We start from the raw sequence: 6,766 nt of genomic DNA, 5'->3' as shown, positions 1-6,766 counted from the left end.
ATTTTTTCTGAAATCTCAGAATTCCGAGAAAAATATTTGTTCTAAGATTTTTCTGAAAATAATTTGATTCTTTATTTTTTGTCAGGATTCTGAGTTTAATCTCAGAACAAAAAAAAGGACGCACTTGCTCAGATCTAAAAAGAAAAATTTTGGTTGGCCCAAATCCTCTTCCTCAAAGTCATTTCCCGGATAGTGATATCTTTTTTATTATTTGATATTTTGGAACATACAGTAGATGCATCCTTTCACAATCTTTTGATTCAGATTCACTCCTAAATCTTTGGATGATTTTAACAGACGGGGCCCTCTGGGTAAAGATTCTCTCTTTTTTTCTACTGGAATGTTTTCTATTTCTACTGTTATGTTAAAGCGACGGTCGGGAGCAGCACTGAAATCCCACTCTGACTTATGAATTGTTTTACAGTTGCACACATAAACTGTAGTGTCCGAATAATAAACAGCCGTCTGGGAAACTCTCCATTCTTCCTGTCTGCCTTCGTCTGCCTCGCTCTGTTTTTAGAAGCATCTTCCTCTTCACTGTGAAAGGGGCATTAAATAATCAATGACCTTTATTGATCTGTATTGGCTGCCAGTAGGAGCTGAAACAGGACGACTCCTAACCTTCATCTGTCCTGCCGAGCTGTGTCTGCCTGTAAGTAAAAACAACACAACAAAGAATTCGACAAATCAAGCTCCTGAAAGTTAAATGTTATTAGGTGCCGCTAGCTAATAGTTATCCAGCACACAAGCTCTGCAATAAATCCTCTTTGGGAAGGTTATAAACTTCTGTTTTTGTTTTGTTCCATAACTTTATGATCATTTTGAAGGACATGCACAAGTGCTGTTGAATTATGTTGTATTACCAAGACGTGTTTCTAATATTTATCCTGTCCTTATTGACATAAACAGGGTGGACAAAGTCATATAAATACCCTCCAAAATAACCGTGTAGTTTAATTAACACTTTTCTCAAGGGAACTTTTTGCAAGACTTCATTATTTTTAGCTTACCTGTTAAACTACAACTGATTGTTGATTGCGATACAGAATGTAAAATAAAATCAACTGTTTGCTTTTAGCATTTTCTTGAAATCCTATTTTTAAATCTAAAGCCAGTTTCTTAGCAACCATTCTAATAATGATAATAATAAACTCTGTCATCACTAATATATTCTTTCAAGCTTAAGCACAGAGGGCTTACCATATTCAAATTAACTGAACATTAATACATTTTCTGATTTCATACAAAGAACATGTAATAAAGAAGCTCTTTAATTGAAAATGTATGAAAGTGCAAATGATAAATAAACCCATTGACCCTGAAATGTTCATGATGTATGCAGACTATTTGCATGAACATACTGTAAGTGTTACAGAATCTGCGGCTGAAGGATGAAACTCCGGTCAGAGGAGTGCAGATGTATCCTCCAGACATTCAGCGCTGCAGGTAAGGTAAAAATAGAAATACAGTAAATGGACGTTTTTATTTCTGAACTTGAACAAAAGGATTTTCTCTGCAGGTCACATTCACTCTGTCAGGAAACTTCGGAGACTTCAACTCTTGTTCATTTCCACTCTGTCCATGCAGCTCAACCTTTCACACACTTCCATTGTTCTTCGTCTCCTCTTCCTCCTTCATCTAAATACCCCTCATTCCTTTCTATCTGTGAGAAGAATTGATATTACAGGCTCCTTGCTGCTGCTGCTTCTTCTTAAGAGGATCAGTCTAATATGAAATTATCTTTAGTTTAACACCACAGATCACATGGAGGTGCTTTGTCAGTTCAGACATATGCACATGCTTTAAGTGTAGTCATATTTAGTTTAGGTTGTTTCAGCATTCAAAAGCCAATTTATTTTCAGTTAGCTATTTACATGTCTGCCATTGTATCCATTAATCTATCCAGCTAATCCAATCAGGCATTTCTCTGACATCAGGGAGCGTTTCGTTGTGGGAGAGGCTTTAAATCTTCACAGCCAATTGAAGTCAGATTATTAACATGGAAAGGAAACACAGAGGAGACATTATCCTGTCAGGAGTCTTCAGCAGCTCCCCCGGGCCCACCTGCAGCTCTGCATGGACGCATGAAGCCTCTGCTGTCCGTTAAAGGTTACAGCTGAGCCTCATTCTGGTGCAGAGAGACGCTTATCCCCATTAGAGTAGAGAGGGGGAGAGCAGACTTTTGCCCAAACTGACACCCGTCAGCTCGGGATGTACCGGCCTGTTGAAGTGAAGGTGCATTTGAGGCTCATTTTCTCCAGATTTGTTTCTTTTTCGGTGTCAATCATAATATAAGGAGTACCTTAGTTTCTCCAAAATATTCCAGCTTGAATGGAAGATGTGGTTTCAAAATAAAAAATAAATGGTATAGTTTGGGTACAATCATTGAGTAGAATTCATCTTGAAGGTGCCCTATTGTGCTTATTAACAGTTTTTATATTTGTATTTTGTGCCTTACTGGGACATGCTTTAATGTTCAAAAAGCTGTTTATTTCAGGTCAGCTGGCCGGCTCTGTTGTGATTGGTCAACCGCTTAGAGATGTCAGATCACATAGGAGCACTAACCAATAGAAGTGAGAGTGTTACATAGTGATGTCACTTGTCCAATGGAGGCCTTTCTGGCAGGGGGATGAGTGTGTGGTAGAGAAACCCAACTCAAAATAACCACCATTTATTTAAAATGTGTGAAAAGTATGTCTGGTACTTTTTTACAAAACTTGACATTTCTCACGACAGCCTTATTAACAGACCATATTGAAACAAATGTATTATTAATCTGTATTTTTCTCATTGAAGATTTGATGACATGAATGATTAGGTGTGAGAGTTATCAACATTTTGGAGAATGAGAGACTGTAATTGAGTTAGAAGTCAGGGGTGATATTAAGTTTAAAGATTCATGACTTCGATTTTATTCCACCATCACGGGAAAGTGTCTTGCGCTTCAGAAAATTGCTGAAATATATCTAAAAAGCAGAAGATTCTTTGCACATTTCTTAGATAAACAAAAGAGGAGAAAACTTTCTTCTGCTTATTTATTCAGTACACACAATAAACCATGAAACTTGATTGAGGACTGACTTATAACAATCAGGGAATGACCATTACTGTACAAACAACTATTTACTTTCCAGGGAGACAACAAATGACTTTCAAAAGGGGAAAGGATATCCAATGAAGTAGAAAGAAACGATCAAGGAAACTTCCTGTTATTCTTTATCGATCCAGCTCCCACGAGGGGGATTTTGCACTTTTACACAAAGTCAAAAGGTGCTCAGAGACTTTTCTTTGGAAGAAATTCAGCTCCACCTCATGCATCTAACATGCATCTGGCTTTTGTTTTTAGTGTGGCTCTCTCATTAATTGAACATGAAGTACAGGAAGCAGAAGATGAGATAAGATCTGTGAAATAATTGTTTTGTTTCCAATGCAGAAGCCAGAGAACCGTCATAAATATGGCAACCTAATACAACTCTCCCGTTAAAAATGCAAAACAAGACGTTAATATGATGATGTTCAATTTTATCAGTCGAGTCAAACTGGGACTCTTTAGTCATGCAAGGCAACCACAAGGCTCAAAGTGTTGCTTTTGTCTTGTTTTTGTTCAGAAATCGTCCCTTTAAAGGACTTTAATGTTAGAGTACAGATTTAAAAACACATGTTTGCAGGAGTGTAGGGTTCAAATGCATCATTTCATCTTCACAGTGTTGGTTTAGCGTCAGCTGCTTTGAAAACACTCGTTGGGTCTCTTGAAAGTCAGCCATCAGGCCCTGGAGCATCTTGATGTGTCTTCTTCTTTGATTTCTCAGCAGTTTGCCCTCAGAGCTTCATGAGGATGAAACGTGTTTTTGCTCCAGACTGGAAACTAAAGTTGTGTTATCCTATCCTTCCCCTTAGCTGCTGTCTGTATCAGAGGAAATACTGTTATGAAGCCCCCATGCTCATATCACAACCTTTAATTATCTTATTAGATATAGAGGAAAATTGGACTGTTAACGGGAAATGTCTCCCCTAAGATTCAAAATGCAATAGGCTTATTTATTATAAACTTAATACATTTTAGCAAGCCTGTGTGACGGTGTGGTGTAGGTAAGAGTTTGTGTTGCCAACAACGCCACCTAAGGGAGTTTCACCTCTAGGAACTAACTATTGATTATAAAAGATTTACCACACAAGGAACACAGGTTCGTTTTACATAACGGGCCAGAGACAGTTTCAGTTACCACAATTACTTTATAACAATCAATTAACTATTCTAAAAACACCAGATCCACATAATACAATCAGCTAAAAGTTCATACTGGGGCATAGGAGGTACAAGACAGTAGGGCTGTGCAATTAATCGTATTTTAATCGCGATTACGATTATGGCTTGCGACGATTATGAAAACAGCATAATTGACAAAATACGATTATTTTGCTGGGTGCGCTTTCGCCCCTCCCTAAAAGCCCACTCGGCCACGTGGGAGTGACATGTGTTGTGAGTGTTCAGCGCGAGCGAAGATGTCAGAACAAGAGCAGCAACTCGTTAAAAAGAAGGGTCAAACTATTTCCACTATTTGCAAGTACTTTGCCATTACATTTCACATCGCTAAAGATATGTGCCCAGTTAGCACTGTTAGCAACCAGGGCTTTAAGCAACTTGTCAACACGTTGGTCAAGCGTTACGCGATGCCGTCTCGGTATTATTTCAGCAGGTCTGCGCTGCCTGCGCTATATGACAAATGCCGTGGGGAAGTTGAGAGAGATGTGGCTTCAGCTGACTACTTTGCGACCACAACAGACCTATGGTCTAGCCAAGGGGTGCCCAACCAGTCGATCGCGAGATGTGTCTAAAAATAGAACAACAATATTCTGTTTTATCGTTAATGTCCTGTAACATAATCTTCCTGTGTCAGAATAATGCACTTGAACGCATCAAAGCTTTGTCATTGGCCGGCGTCACCCCATGTGTTGAGGGTATGTGGTTGAGGGTATTCAGTACAAGTGGCAATATTGTCACCTGCCTGCGCTCATCTCTGAAACCAGACCATGTAAACAGCCTGGTGTTTCTTGAAAAGCATCTTTAAGAGATGACATGAGCAGCCCTACCAGCATTTGCCATGGTGGCCAAAACATTTTTATTTGGTCTTAAATTGTAGTTCAACATTTATTTCCTGTTACTTCTGGACCATGACGGTTGGCCAGCCTTCAACGTTTAACTGAGTGGAATATGTTGAATATGTTTTACCAAAATGTTGGCTATATGTTAAGGAGTTTTCAGTAGGTTGTGACAGTGCACTGCATCATATTTGATTTCATTTATTTTGGTCTAATTTATTTTTATTTATCATATTAATAATATATGTTTAGTATGGTTTTGGAAGTGCGCTCCAACATATTTGTTGATCTTGTTTATTGGTAAAATATTATTTGTTTTAAAGTTCAATAAATGGTCAATGAATAATCGTCAAAATAATCGTGATATCAATTATTGACCCAAATAATCGTGATTATGATTTTTGCCATAATCGCACAGCCCTACAAGACAGGGCTGGGGCTTACCAGGCGGCAATAAATAAATAGGGGGGAAGGGTCCAACTCAAAACCACCCGTGACACCGCAAACCAAATAATAGTACTTGTGAAGACCACCACCAGGGACTGGGGTTGCCGCCTCAGGCCCACAGCACCTGTCTGACAAGAGGAAGACGGTTAAAACCTCCACACAGTATTACACTCAAATAAACTAGATACAACTAAATAAATAACCAAACAACAAAACCAAATGAATGAAGGTATTCAAATAAAGTCGGTGCACCATGGTTAATATAAAATAAGAAAAACACTAGTATATAAACTAAATTAACAAAAGAAAATAACAAAACTAAAATAAAGTTTCTCGAAGTAAACAGTGAGTTGTATCAGGGAGACTTGGTTGGCGAGTTCCCTGAGAGCCCGAACCGCTCCAGAGTCCCGAAGGGGGGGGGGGGGGGGCACGTCACCAGACACGGAGCTCGCAACGCAACTGCAAGTTATTCCAGTAGTGAGTCATTGCAAAGAGCCAAAACAGCAGGACCAGTTGTCCGAAGGTGGGCCTAGCAATTAATAGCACCCCTGAAAAGGGCACAGGTACATATAATATTATGTAGAGGCCCATTAAACACATATATCAATAACTGAATTTACAGGTTCCCATACATACAATCCATTCAGCCACAGCATAGCACCCGAGCCGTCAGGGGAGAGGGGCGCACAGGCCATGGCAAAATCCCGCTGCCGCAATAAATAATATAAAATAAGCCAGGAGCCAAGTGTCAGATGATAAAGGGAGGCAGACAACGGCAACTCACCAGGTGATAACAACACTGCGCCCAGGGGAGTCCTCAGCGGAGCAATTTCTCCACCACTGCACCGGCAGTCAGATGCGCTGTCCAGATGCGAGTGTTGCGAAACGGCTGCCACGACAAAACAATTCATTCGGGCCACGCAGTGCTCCAGCCACCAGCGAAGGGGTTGACAGGTAAGTCACGAGCTACGCCACACCCCTGTATTTATACTTCCGGCGCGCCCAGCAGTGACAAATCCGGAGGCGCATGGCACAATGCCGTGCAGCGGTACGGAGGGAGAAAACCTCCTGTCACATCCAGGGGCGGATCTACCGGGGTGGCATGGGGTGGCAACTGCCACCCTAAACAATAGCCTTGCCACCCCAGCTGCCACCCCAGTTGGCATCTTTGTTTTGAAAGAAAAGTTGTGGCTCATCGGACATTTATGAGAGAAAGTCT

The 6,766-nt window shown here is 40.3% G+C and overlaps 1 long non-coding RNA gene across 1 annotated transcript; it reads right to left on the bottom strand.

Moving 5' to 3' along the window:
• Positions 1–6,035: 6,035 nt before the first annotated feature.
• LOC117558843 lies at positions 6,036–6,449 on the bottom strand. The gene is made up of 3 exons (XR_004570882.1): positions 6,332–6,449; positions 6,184–6,254; positions 6,036–6,095 (listed from the first exon to the last, which is right to left on the bottom strand). It is a non-coding gene; the product is annotated as an uncharacterized LOC117558843 (long non-coding RNA).
• Positions 6,450–6,766: the final 317 nt, after the last annotated feature.

The sequence above is a fragment of the Gymnodraco acuticeps genome, unplaced genomic scaffold, assembly GCF_902827175.1.
Source record: "Gymnodraco acuticeps unplaced genomic scaffold, fGymAcu1.1, whole genome shotgun sequence".
NCBI lineage: Eukaryota > Metazoa > Chordata > Actinopteri > Perciformes > Bathydraconidae > Gymnodraco > Gymnodraco acuticeps.
Note: the sequence above shows the minus strand (reverse complement) of the source record. Positions and strands in the feature narration are given on the sequence as shown.